A 14,704-nucleotide genomic window follows, 5' to 3' on the forward strand; every position below is an offset into this window, starting at 1 on the left:
CGCTCCTCCACATGCAGCTGCTGGGTGACCTTGGGCTAGTCACACTTCTCTGAAGTCTCTCAGCCCCACTCACCTCACAGAGTGTTTGTTGTGGGGGAGGGAGGGAAAGGAGAATGTTAGCCGCTTTGAGACTCCTTCGGGTAGTGAAAAGCGGGATATCAAATCCAAACTCTTCTTCTTCTTCTTCTCCCATGGGTAGCTGTGGGAGCTTGCCTCCAAAAATGTCTTCTGCTGCATCAGGCCAGTGGTACTGTCTACACTCAGTAGCACTGACTCTCCACAGTTTCAGGTGAGAGGCATTCCTAGCCCTGTTCACGGATGCCAGGATCTAAACCAGGGACCTTCCCCATGGGCTCCACCATTGAACTGCAGCCCCCCCCCCCTAATTTTGAATAGCGCATGCAACTGGAGGATTCCTCTTGGGACCACAACAGGGACAAATGCTTAAATCCGATCCCCTCAGGCCATCATCTCAACAACAGCCTTATGAAGAACAGTTGAAGGGTACATTAAAAGTTTTTGTTCACGGTATTAAATTCATTTTTAAAAGAAAGAAAGAAAGAAAAAGAAATCACAGTTATTATGGATCAGGCCATAATCTCCTTCCTCCACTACTCAAAGTCTCCCCCTTCAACAGTTATTCTTCTTCATGCTATCTCTATTTGCCTAAATCAATATGTGCATATTGATCTGCACTGAAGGAGTTTATCCATTTCCAGTCTCCGTACTGCATCTATATGATGTCCAAGTAAATAATTACAAAGCTGTTTGAAATGGTAAATGGGTTCCTACGTTTTTCCACTAGCAATGCTCTTTGCTTTTTCAACCCCCTGAATTTTTTATTTTCTAATTTATTTATTTATTTTGGAATATTGGATGAAGTGTGCTAGCTACAGGGGATTGCATATTGTTCTCCAGGGCTCTTATCTGGATCTTTGATTTTACACATGCTGCAGGAAAGGCGAGGTGCATATCTCACTGTGCATAGCCTAGAGGATTTGCATGCTTAATTCCCAAAAGCAGGATCTTCTGAAGAGCTGGGTGGAGAGAGAGTCTGGATTGACAGGCAAACAGGCCTTGATGCCACAGCTAGAGAAACAACAAGATGTTTTTTTGATCAGGCATAGCCACAGACTGCCTGGACCTGGAAACAATTAGTGGCCTGCTGTTCTCTTACTCTTGGGCGGCAGAGGAAATTTTAGGTCCCAAGACAAATGAAGCTAGGGTGAGCAATTAGGAATAATGTGCTGGATGACAGATCTCCCAGAGAGACATGTCAAACCAACCAGTGAACCTAATTGGTTTCTTCCAGTAGTCTTCTCTTCTTCCTGAGATGCTTGTTTCGGGTCTCAGACCTAAGGCACACAGAGTATATTAACCACAATATGCTCTGCTTTGACCAGATGAAAGATGCCAACTGATACGGGGTTACTTGCAGGATCAAACTAAGCTGTGTCATTGGTTTCTCATATTTTTCCATACCTAGTGCAGATATTAATTGTGTCCTCTGTCTGGTTCTCGTGGCCTGAGGACGGAGCGGGAGAGATTAATCCCACATATGCAGGCATAACATAACGCAGAAGGATAATTCTGCATCAGCATTGCAGCTGAGATTGTGCATTTTCTTATACAGGGTTAGAGCTGCTTGTCACGGACAGTCAGAGAGGGAACAAGTTATGGCCACGTTGATGGTGGCGAGATGCACGTCAGAGTGCGTAAGATGAGCCGGTTTGAATCCAGGACTTAAAAGTTGTAGTCGTCATCGTTCTTGAAATGTCTGTTGTTAGCACAGGTGAGGAGAAAAAGATGGGCAGAAATACTTGAGGAGGAGGGTGGGCTTCACCTAACCCAAATTGTGTTCCAGTCTGCAGCCTGATTTATTTGTTCCACAGAACCATGTCGCCCCTGACTGCATGGGCCCATCCTGGGTTCGAATTGTTGGCCACGGTAAATGAAGGAGTGCCGCTCCACTGTCTAAACATTTGTTACTGTTAAGAAATTTCTCCAGTTTCCCACCATTTCTGCCCATTAGTTCTAGTCATTCCCTCTGAAGCAGCTGAGAACCAGTCTGCTTCCATCTTCTGCATGACAGCCCTTCAGATACCTGAAGACAAATATCACGATCCTCCCATAATCTGAAGAGGCCGGCAGGACCAGAGCAAAGGCCCATCTGGTCCAGCATCCTGTTCTCACAGTGGCCAACCCTCTCTGAAGCCCTCAGTCAGGACATGAGCACAGTGACACTCTTCTGTTGTTCCCACACTCTACTTGCCCTGCCCTACCATTGCACATCCTGGGTCTCAACTGCACCACGAACCCCATGGCTTTCCCCAAAGAGTCCTTGCAACTGTAATTTGTTAAGGATACTGGGAATTTTAGCTCTGTGAGGAGTAAACTGCAGTTGCCATGATGCTTGAGGTGAAACTAGTGTGGTGTAGTGGTTAAGAGTGGTAGACTCGTTATCTGGGGAACCGGGTTCGCATCTCTGCTCCTCCACATGCAGCTGCTGGGTGACTAGTCACACTTTGAAGTCTCTCAGCCCCACTCACCTCACAGAGTGTTTGTTGTGGGGGAGGAAGGGAAAGGAGAATGTTAGCCGCTTTGAGACTCCTTCGAATAGTGAAAAGCGGGATATCAAATCCAAACTCCTCCTCCTCCTCTTCTTCTCCTTCTTCTTCTTCTTCTTCTTCTTCTTCTTCTTCTTCTTTAGATGTATTCTGTGGATAGGAACCTGGTTTCGGTTTCTTGGTCACTCTCAAATGTGACAGAACACTGAGAATGATTTTCGGTTTCCTTTAAAGCATAGCGATATCTAGCCAGTTTTTTTGTCCTCTGTTGTCTTTCAGGAGTTGGGAGTGGAGTGGAGTGGCGTTCTGGCTTCCCAACTAGCAAAAGCAACTTGTCCAAATCCACTTGGTGTGCTTCAGAGCAGAGTAATTGGGGAATGAATCTGGGCTTTCTCAGCCACCACACTGTTCATTGTCATCCTGTTGTTATTAGTTCAGCAATTTCTTTCTGCGCCCCCCCCCCCCCATGAAACAATGTTTAAGGCAACCTATGTGCCGAACGTTGGATACTGCAACAGCATAATAAGCAACCAGAAACAACAATTATGCAGTCCAAATATTGCACACACGACAAAGTATTTATTAAGTGCTTTTAAGGGCAACATGCACGAGACCCCATTAAAGCACATTCGCGAATTAACAGAAATGAACAGAAACATGTTTTTGTAATTGGTAGGCCAATTACGTGATTTAAAGCAGCTCACTTTGCAAATGGCTGGGGCGGAATGTAAAACTGGAGGTTCTGACATTTTAGAATCTTCTCAGAGGACTAAAAAACATTTAAATCCAGCAGATTCGTGCTTAAATGCCGACAGTGACTAAATAAAAGTGAAGCAGAGCAGGGTTTGTGGTTCAGTCGTGTCCGACTCTTCGTGACCCCATGGACCAGAGCACGCCAGGCACGCCTATCCTTCACTGCCTCTCGCAGTTTGGCCAAACTCATGTTAGTAGCTTCGAGAACACTGTCCAACCATCTCATCCTCTGTCGTCCCCTTCTCCTTGTGCCCTCCATCTTTCCCAACATCAGGGTCTTTTCTAGGGAGTCTTCTCTTCTCATGAGGTGGCCAAAGTACTGGAGCCTCAATTTCAGGATCTGTCCTTCTAGTGAGCACTCAGGGCTGATTTCTTTGAGAATGGATAGGTTTGATCTTCTTGCAGTCCATGGGACTCTCAAGAGTCTCCTCCAGCACCATAATTCAAAAGCATCAATTCTTCGGCGATCAGCCTTCTTGATGGTCCAGCTCTCACTTCTGTACATTACTACTGGGAAAACCATAGCTTTAACTATACGGGCCTTTGTCGGCAAGGTGATGTCTTTGCTTTTTAAGATGCTGTCTAGGTTTGTCATTGCTTTTCTCCCAAGAAGCAGGCGTCTTCTAATTTCGTGACTGCTGTCACCATCTGCAGTGATCATGGAACCCAAGAAAGTGAAATCTCTCACTGCCTCCATTTCTTCCCCTTCTATTTGCCAGGAGGTGGTGGGACCAGTGGCCATGATCTTAGTTTTTTTGATGTTGAGCTTCAGACCATATTTTGCGCTCTCCTCTTTCACCCTCATTAAAAGGTTCTTTAATTCCTCCTCACTTTCTGCCATCAAGGTAGTATCATCAGCATATCTGAGGTTGTTGATATTTTTTCCGGCAATCTTAATTCCGGTTTGGGATTCATCCAGTCCAGCCTTTCGCATGATGAATTCTGCATATAAGTTAAATAAGCAGGGAGACAATATACAGCTTTGTCGTACTCCTTAGAGCAGGGTTAGGCATATGTAAAACTACAACTCCCCTCAGCCCCGGCCACCATAACCAATGGTCAGGAAAGAAGGGGACAGAGGGCACCAGATTGGTAAGCCCTTATGTAGGGCTCCAGAAAGAAAATAAGAGGGATAAAGCAATATCGTCTGTATCTATGGCGGAGTAACATTTACTGGTAGATTGGGTGAGTGGGGTGACGGATGAAACAGGGAGGACAGAACTTTCATTCTTACTGCTCCTGGAAGGGCTGTTTGGTGGTTTTCTCATCAAAGGGACCCCAAAGGGTGTCACTCATAAGTGTGGAATCTTCATTCCACGCTTCCTCCAAGGAGCTGGGGTCAGGTGTGTATATCCCCCCCCCCCTTCATCATTGCAAAGAGGACTTTCCCCCCAGCCAGAACTCAGCTATGAAGCTCACTTGGGCCAGTCACTGTTTCTCAGCCTGACCTACTTCACAGGGTTGTTGGGAGGATTAAACAGGGAGGCAGAGAACCACGTAAATCACCTTGAGTTCCTGGGAAGACAGGTGGGATGTAAACATTTCAATATCTTGCAATATGACTCTGTAGCTTCGGTCCGGTTTAACAGAAGACAGAAAACGAATATGCTAAGGAGATTGCTGTGGCTGGATTTCTGCTGTTTTCATTTGCATGGGACGTTGCACGTTCACATTGCTAATAATTGAAAGAACAGAAAACAGAAAACAAATCCCTTGTATCCTGGATAAGTAAGCCAATAAATTAAGTGCAGATTAAGGGGCAAGTTCACCCCCATGTTGCTGGCTGCTTTCTGCTGTTGCTGCGGGCATTGTGGAGCAGCTGTAAAACCCATACTAGCTGGCAGTCTGTAGATTGCCGTTTCCAGAGAGGGCTTAGAACACTTTTCGAATTCTCAAAATGATTCCTCCTAAACCCTCATTTGGCAAGGACACCGACTTGATGATGTAATAGTCCTTGTCCACTTTCTAATTTTTACAGCGGTGAAGCCACTGAACAGAGTTCGCTTCGCCAACTTTCTTTTATGTGCCTCTTCTTCTTTTTTTCATGCTATAAAATCAGGAGAAATCTGGATTTATTTATTTGTGTGTGTGTGTGTGTGTGTGTGTGTGTGTGTGGTTGGTTTTTTTTTGTGGGGGGAACCAACAGATGAGTTTAAAATAATGTATTGGGCACTTCTGAGTGGTATTAAATTTCAGGAGCAGCTCAACGGAGTGTAGCTTCCGACAGCCGTGGGGATGGGTGACTCTGTCCATTTTGTTTTGTCTCATTTCTCGCTTTTCCAGTCTTAAGTTCCATCCACCGCAGTTCTGCCTCAGATTTCTTTTTTCTTTTAAAGTGCTTGTGAAAATCTCTCAGCACTACAACATGCATTTTTCCTTAATGTACACATTTTTGCAAGGCATTTCCTCTGATACAACGCATTTTAAAGCACACTTTCCCCAAGTACTGTACACAGATTTTATTTCCTTGTTAAACTGCATTGCAGAATTTCAAACCTGGAAGTGTAGCTGTGTTTTAGGCTTTGCAAAGGGAGTGAGGCTTAGGTAGACTTGCATTAAAATTCCAAGTAAATTATATTTCTCCCACTCAAAGAACATCTTCTGTACCCCAAGCTACTCCTGCCATTCTAGCTAATGCCATCTTAAAACTGTCACCTTTTCTCTCCCCAGTTTCTCTTGACTGAAAAAAAAGTTATTGCAGCTTCTTATTTGTCATTTATGTACGGTGTGTGTATGGACATATGTGTGAACATGCACCTATTATTTTCGCCTTCCAATTTCTTGCATTTCAAAAGCTCAAAGAATATTTTCTACATGTTAGGAGATCATCTCCCCTTTTTACATGTCATTGATGAAACATCATCCTTGACCTGCAACTTAGCAAAATGGATGACCAGCCACGAGCCATTGTCATCATTAAATAGCTGCCTCTTGGTTCATGGCTACTAAATCCGAGGCAGATTTCACAGCCGAGGAGTGACCGCTAAAAGTGATCCCCCCCCCCCGGCATCCTTGCTCATCATAGGGCCCAGAGATATACACGGAGTCTGCAGACTGGGCTGGAATAAAGGAAAGGAAGGAAGGAAATCTGTATGTTTGTGGGAGACCTAATTGCTTATAAGCAAAACATAGAGCTTTTGTAAAACAGAACACACAGTGAAATGAAACTTGACTACAACCAACTGAGATCTGCTCTGCAGTGGCATACAGCAGAGACTTATCAGTGGTGGCACCTCAGTTCTGGAACTCCTTCCCTTCTGAGGTGCAGCTTGTTATCTGGAACCTTTGCCGGAGTTTAGTGGTGGATTTGGTGGTTATTTTAACGTTAGCCACTGGTAATTCCACCTGCTTTAAATGAATCGTGTGTGTTTGTCTGCAATGTAACCTGCTGTGGAATTGCATCTGCAAGTAAGAGTGGGTAAGGGATGTTTTAAAACGAATAAATAAAAGCTACTGAAAGGCAAGGGTGGTTTGGGGCAGAATCCTTGCAGGATTCAGTCCAGGCACTGGACCAGGCATAGTCACATTCTGCCGGCAGTGGGTGTTCTGGGCTGTAAGGCTCAGGCGGAGGTGGCAGGCCTGTGAATCTGAAGTCAGATTTGTAGAACTGGCAGATGGGCCCTGAACAAACAGACGTCACAGTGGGCAAGCTTCTGTGGTAGAGTGTTTGGCAACTCCAATAGACTGCCTTCTGCCACCAAAACAGTCCCATCAGCCACCTGTGGATATATATACCTGTTGTGAGACCGTGTTACTTAAGGCCGCAGCCGACCGTCTCAATAACCTTTTGCATTAAAAAGACAAAACAGCATGGTTTTTGGGGGGGGGGGAATTGGGGAGGGAAAAGCACATTGCCTACTGCATCAGAATGGATTGAGAACATTTGGTCCATAGTTATTACGTTGACGTATTATAAACCAGCCTAACAGGTTCATGGGAAAATGAGTATTTTTTAACATTTTTGCAGTGTTTTGGAACAATGAGTTCAGTGATGATGCTCAACCTTATGCTGCTTTCAACCTGCTGTAACAGTCATAGAGCCATAGAATTGAAAAGGTTGGAAGAGCCGTCTCGTTCAACTCCGTGCAATGCAGGAATCACAGCTAAGGAGGGTGTATGTGGATGGTTGGATGAATAAATAGATGGGTGGGTGGGTGGATGGATAGATAGTTGTGGGTGTTTGTGGGACCGATCTGGAGTAGCAGAGTTGATGTAACTGTATGTAAGCACACAATTCTGCAGTCCAAACCCTGGCGAGGGAGAGGTGGGGTAACTGCTTCATCTGTACCTTCCCTGCTCATGCCAGCCCCAGGTGTGGGGGGCAGGGCAATCAAGCTAGTTTAGTATTTGTGCCCAGCCCCCTCCCTGCCCCAGAACACCCCATTTCTGAGCTCCTTGTGGACTGCCACCCACATCCAGTTGTTGTTGCATTGCGGTGGAGGCTGTCAAGTTTGGATGGGGAGGAGCACCTCTGCTTGGCAGAAAGCCCCACTAAACTGGTGCAAGAGCGTGTGTTGCTCCCCTACGTTTCCTTGGAAAGAGCATTCAAACCAGATTGTTGGATCTCCCAAGTGGGCCAAATCAGGCCACCAAAGCAAGTTATATATGACCAATGTAAGGGAAGAGTTAGTGATGATAACGGGAATCCTTTCTGTATATGGAGCCAGTGTGGTGTAGTGGTTAGAGTGTTGGACTAGGACCTGAGAGATTGGGGTTCAAATCCCCTCTCGGCCATGAGGCTCACCGGTTGACCTTGAGCCCACTCACTCTCAGCCCAACCCACCTCACTGGGTTGTTCCGAGGATAAAACGGGGGAGGAGAATTATGTCCGCTACCTTGAGCTCCTTGCAGGAAAGGTGGTGTATAAATGTATAAATAAATAAATAAATAAATAAATAAATAAATAAGAAATGGGATGATAATAATAGCAGCAGCAGCAGCAGCAGCAGCAGCAGCAGCAGCAGCAGCAGCAGCACCAGTGCTTTGATCCATTTTCAGTTTATTGTTGATTTCAATTATATTCTGAGTAGTTTGAATAGCTGTTTTGATCAAAAACGTTTTCCTCTTTTTATTTCTGTAAACCGTTTTGAGGCGGGTTTTAAAAATAAATAAATAAATAAATAATCACAAGCAAGCGATACACAAATTTTATGAGATCAAATAAATAAATAAATAAATAAATAAATAAATAAATAAATAAATATATTAAATAACAACATAGCACCTGCAGGGCCACAGGTGAGTCAGCAGGGCCACAGGTGCGTAACGTTAGAGCAGCATTCTAGGCAATTTTAAAGCGTTCCCACCAGCCAGTGGAGGTGATGCTGAGCTTGGCGGATTGATGGTTGGTGGATCGATGGTCTGACTCATGAGAAGGCAACCCCCCCCCAAATTCTCCATATCTAGGGGGGGGGGGTGCAGTTCCTCCCAAGGAATCTGTTCCTTGGGCTGGAGAACAGTAGATCAGGAGTGGGGAGATGTGTCATATGCTTTCCTCATTTCTCTCTCTCTCTCTCTCTCTCTCTCTCTCTCTCTCTCACACACACACACACACACACACACTGCTTCTATGCGTAAACTTGGTCTAATATGTAGGTGCAGTGAGATTTTTATTTTATTTTTTAGCGTGAGAGGACATTTGGTCCCTTCTGTCTTCCATCATGAAGCGATACGGTCTACACGTCATGCAACGAAAGTTTGCTGGTGATGGAGCTCGGCTGAAGGGGAGGGAAACGGACGCCCCGGAAACAATTTGCATCCCTGTGTGAATTAAGTGACTGCTATGGGTGCCATTTTGGCCCTAAGGTATAAGAGTAGGGAGCAAGGGGAGGAGAACGAAGGAAGGGGACAGGGAGAGAGACCAATTAGGCAGGTGGAGAGAGTTGGCCTTTGAGGGCCTGGAAAGATCAAACAATACCTAATTGGTTTAAACAGCCAATATGGTTTTACTGTAGAGTAGTTCCCCTTCTTAAGTAATTTTCCCTGACAGGCTGTAATGCATTCTGTTAAAACGTGTCAGTGTTTTCCAGAAGACTGGTTCTCCCCAAGTCTTTGATAGTATTCAGCGCTTTTGACAACTGTCGTTGAGAACTACGCAGAGCCTGGAAAGAAGGCAGCGAGGGTGGTTTTCTTTTTTTGCCTACAAAGCAAGTACAATAAATCCAGACAACTGTAAATCCAGGCACTTAGGCTCCTGCCACTTTCCTTCCCTTTTTTATCATGATGCTCAGCTTGCTGATGGTTTCACCCAGAGATTTCATAGCTTCTGATTAAGCTGGTAGAACACTCAAAAGTTTGGGGGGCGAGGGAAAGAGGGGGAGAAAATACTTGAAGTTCTGACATCAGCTGTTAACTACGCTCCCAATGAGCTTTTCTAACGTTACAAAACGGTGTGTAAGAATTATTTGCATGCTTGCAGAACAACGTTTCTAAACCTGGGATGTAGGTTTGCTCTGGATTAAAATGCAAGTATCGGAAAGCCTTTGTGTGCCGTGGGTTTCACTGAAATGTGGATTAAATCCAATATCATCATCATCATCCTTACCCCCACCCTCATAAAATGAACTGCATTTATTCAGATTGAGCATAAGGTGCATGGACTCACAGCATTGACATTCCAACAGATCTTGCTTTCCCATTAGGTTTCAAAGTGGGTGTCTGGAACGATAAGCTTAGGATTCAGCACAGAGAGCAAGTCAGACCTCTGTGTCTCTTTCCAGCTTCAGACCAGGTTAGCCAAAGCTCTTGTTCTTCTACCTACAAGATCATGTCACCTCCAGCCAGGTGAGGCAGGGGGAGTTCTACCCTTTTCCTGACAGATAATCACCAGCCGTTTGTCTGTATGGCAACACATCTGAACTTGACCAACTCTTTAGACATGTAAATGCATGCCTAACAGACTTGGCCAGGTCCGTTACCTTAACAAAGGGGTTGGTTGGACCAGTCATTTCTACTGCAAACTCCCATCTTACAGATGCAAAAATCACAGGCTTGGTTGGGACACACATGCATCATCCAAACCAACTTTTATAACAATGCCTGCCTCCCAGGGCTTACCCACACTTATCTTTTGCCCTGCTCTTTCCAGACACACTTTAATGCTCTGTGTCTGAGCTTCCCCCCCCCCCACTAAATCCTGCCCTTTAAAACTGAATCAGAGCAAACATCAAATCAGGTTTTCTGCAGAGGGACGTTTGATCCGATTGAGCTTTAAAGAGCGGGTTTTCACTGTGAACTTCTCTGAAGCAAAAAGGTGTGTGGGGATGTTCAGACACAGTGTTTTAAATCATGGGCCGTGCCTGGAAAAAGCGGAGGAAGGTAAGTGTGGATAAGCCCTCACTTCTCTTCTTACAGGGGCATAGCGGGGGGGGGGGGGCGTAGGGGGCGGGCCGCCCCATGTTCCATAATGGAGGGAATGACAAATTATCAAGGAACAATTACTGCCCTACTAGGGCGGGTTCATAAAAAACTTTTTTTTAAAAAAAAATGCCTGCTCCAAAGGTCTTATCTTACTATAATAGGGATTATATAGCTATGTATGAAATTTCATGCATATCAGTTAATATCTTGACCCTCCTCCACCAAAATAGCTGTTTACTTGGCTGTTTTCTTATGTCATGAAGGCTGAAATTTCAGTTCAGTGGAGCACTTACTGTTCCCAACTCTAACCCTGTGGAAAGCCATCTAATTAAACTTTAATTTGATTTTGAGATGTTTTTAGGAGGTAATTTAATTATTGTTTGATTTTATACCAATGTTATGTACCTGATGTTAGCCACCCTGAGCCCGACTTCAGCCGGGGAGGGCGGGATATAAATAAAAGTTTTTATTATTATTATTACCGGTACTTGTTATTATTCCTTTGTAAGAAAATATGAAATAAAGTAAAACCATTTTTGCAGGGGCGAATCAATGGGGGGGGGGGGACGGACACAAGAAATCTGCACCGGGTGCCACCTGACCTTCCTACGCCTCTGTCTTCTTCAGTTTATTTATGCAACGGACATGAGCCAATGAGAATAAGACAGGCATCATTGCTGTTTTTCCTTTGGCTTATTAGGGTCTCCAGTCATGTTCACCAGTCTTCTTTCAAAGTGCAGCCGTTAACCTTCCTTTCCCTAACCTCCACCTCTGTCTAAATTTTTACTGCTTGTCTACTCTGCAAGCCTAGATTAATATTAGGCAACTGTCTGAAATGAGCCTTGGGAGATAGATTTGATCGGCCTTTTCCCTTCCAAAGGTGAGAGAAGGGGCAAAAATACTGAGGCCTTAGCCATGTTAAAGAGGGTGTGTAGATAATTAAGCAGTTGCCTGGTTCTGCGCGAGCTTGTTGATGTGTTTTATATGTTGCATTGAATGAGTGATAGTCTTCAAAGAGAGCTGTCACTGGGGAAATCAAAGACCCCTCGAAGCATGGCAGAGATCCTCACATTGTCATGTTTGGAGCAAATTCAGAGCTAATGCAGAACTGCTGCTGGACAGAGCTGATTTTGCGACTCCTGTCAGATAAATGGACTTGTTCTCTGTGTCTCAATGTTCCATGCGTGGAATTTTTTGTGTTGTCACTTCTGGATTTCTCAATTTTTTTTTACGGTTGCAAAACAAGTCCCACGTTAAGATGAACAAGCCAGATTAGAGGAGGTCTGCCAATCATGAGGTACCCCTCCCCCCCCGTTTCGTCTGCTGCACCCCTACCAGACTCCCATTTCACTGTTCATGACACATTTCAGAAACACAGATTCTTAGGCATATTTTTGCTTGTGTTCAGATTGTATGCGGCCTTTTTACACTAATTGCAAGGCAGGTAATAATAATAATAATAATAATAATAATAATAATAATAATAATAAACATCATAACAAAAGTGGCAAGTGCAATGGAATACTCTTTTGCAGATTAGGGGGCTGTGTCCCTTGAAAAATTATGCCACAGTTAGATTATGCCCAAGTTAACCTGCTAGCAAGTGCAATACTCATTGAGTCCAATAGCACTTGCAGACCCTGTATCACTTTGCAGACCCTGTAAACTGTTATCTTCAGTATTAGTTACAGGTGGGTAGCCGTGTTGGTCTGCCATAGTCAAAACAAAATCGAAAATTCTTTCTAGTAGCACCTTAGAGACCAACTGAGTTAGTTGCTGGTATGAGCTTTCGTGTGCATGCACACTTCTTCAGATACACTGAAACAGAAGTCACCAGATCCTTAAATATAGTGGGGGAGTGGGGAGGGGTATTACTCAGAAGGGTGGTGGGAATGGGTGATAGGCTGATAAGTGTGGAAAACCTGTTGACGACTCTAAACGGCTGCAATTAGTCTTGCAGGGAAGGGGTGAGATGGCTAAAGATGGCTTTGTTATGTATAATGAGATAAGAATCCAATGTCTTTGTTCAAACCAGGTTTCTCCATGGTTTTAAGTTTGGTGATTAGTTGCAATTCAGCCACTTCTCTTTCCAGTCTATTTCTGAAATTTCTTTGTATTAAGACAGCTACTTTGAGATCTTTTATAGAATGTCCTGGGAGATTGAAGTGTTCTCCTACTGGTTTCTCTGTCTTGTGATTCCTGATATCAGATTTATGTCCATTTATCCTTTGGCGTAGGGTTTGGCCTGTTTGTCCAATATAGAGAGCTGAAGGGCACTGTTGGCATTTGATTGCATACACAATGTTGGAAGATGAGCAATTAAATAGTCCTGAGATGGTGTGTTTGATGTTGTTGGGACCAGTAATGGTGTTATCCGGGTTTATGTGGCAGCAAGGAAAAGCAAACCATTTATCACTCTCAACTGGAGTTACTGAAAAAACAGAAAAAGAAAAAACTTTCTAACCTTTCCAACCTACAGGCTACCAATCAAAACAAGAAGATCAACAATATCATCAATCTCTCACAGCAAACTCTCAGCCCAGCTGAGGAATCTATCCTTTCACGTGGACTATCATTCTGCCCTGCCAAATCCCCACAGATGATTCAGTTCTATGGGGACTTGGAAGCATTTTTCCGCCGTTTACGCCTGAAGGAGTACTTCCAACACACACAAGAACAAGACAAAGAACAAACAACATCTTCACAACACAACATCTCTCAACCTACTGGGGAACATCCACCACCCTCCAAACACATTAATGAACAGAACATTGACCACCAACCACCACCGAAAAAATGTTACACTAAAAGGGACTCCGCATGGACCCCTCCTGATGGACGCAATACCACACTAGATCTGTACATCGATTGCTTCCGCCGCAGAATCCAAACAGATGTGACCAGAAAACACCATCGCTTACAACAAAATCTAAACCATGCTGAAAGGAGAGCCATAGATAATCTCAGGAACAACCCAGACATTATAATTAAAGAGGCGGACAAGGGTGGAGCTGTTGTCATCATGAACAAAACTGATTACATCCAGGAGGCTCACAGACAACTTTCCAATACCACCTTTTACATAAAATTGGACTCAGACCCCACGGAAGAATACAAAAAAGAACTGAACAAGATTGTTAAGGAGCTACCCCCACACATCCAAGAACAGATCCTCATGAACACACCAACAGAACCTCGACCAGGAACTTTCTATCTTCTACCCAAAATACACAAACCAGGAAATCCAGGACGCCCCATCATCTCAGGTATTGGCACCATTACAGTGGGAGTTTCCGGTTATATGGACTCTGTTCTGAAACCATATGCCATCAGTGCTCCCAGCTACGTACGTGACACCACAGATTTTCTGAGAAAAATACAATCTTTGAATAACCTTCCTAACAATACTATTCTAGTCACTATGGATGTGGAATCTCTGTATACCAACATCCCACACAACGATGGTTTACAAGCTATAAGGAACACCATTTCAGATAAAACCACAGCAGACTTTGCTACGAAACTCTGTCATTTTGTCCTTACCCACAACAACTTCAAATTTGGTGAGGACCTGTTCCTTCAGATCAACGGCACAGCAATGGGCACCCGCATGGCCCCACAGTATGCCAACATCTTCATGGCAGATTTAGAACAACGTTTCCTAAACTCCTACCCACTCAAACCTCTCTTGTACCTGCGTTACATTGATGATATTTTTATTATCTGGACACATGGTCAACAGACCCTGGACACCTTCCACAAGACATTCAATGACTTTCACCCCACCATCAACCTAACTATGAACCAATCTATGCAAGAAATACACTTTTTGGACACTACTATAAAAATACAGGATGGACACATAGACATCACCTTATACCGCAAACCAACTGACCGACAAACATATCTACATGCTTCTAGCTACCATCCCAAACATACCAAACAATCCATTGTATATAGCCAGGCCCTACGTTACAGCCGCATCTGTTCCAACTCTACAGACAGAGACTCTCACCTAAGAGATC

At 44.2% G+C, this 14,704-nt stretch overlaps 1 protein-coding gene across 9 annotated transcripts in view; it reads left to right on the plus strand.

The window, feature by feature from the left end:
- The window catches only part of FAT3 (FAT atypical cadherin 3), a 443,200-nt gene that overhangs the window by 163,411 nt on the left and 265,085 nt on the right, over nucleotides 1-14,704 (plus strand). The gene's annotated exons all lie outside the window — the stretch shown is intronic.

This window comes from Lacerta agilis, chromosome 4, assembly GCF_009819535.1.
Source record: "Lacerta agilis isolate rLacAgi1 chromosome 4, rLacAgi1.pri, whole genome shotgun sequence".
Classification (NCBI taxonomy): Eukaryota; Metazoa; Chordata; class Lepidosauria; order Squamata; family Lacertidae; genus Lacerta; species Lacerta agilis.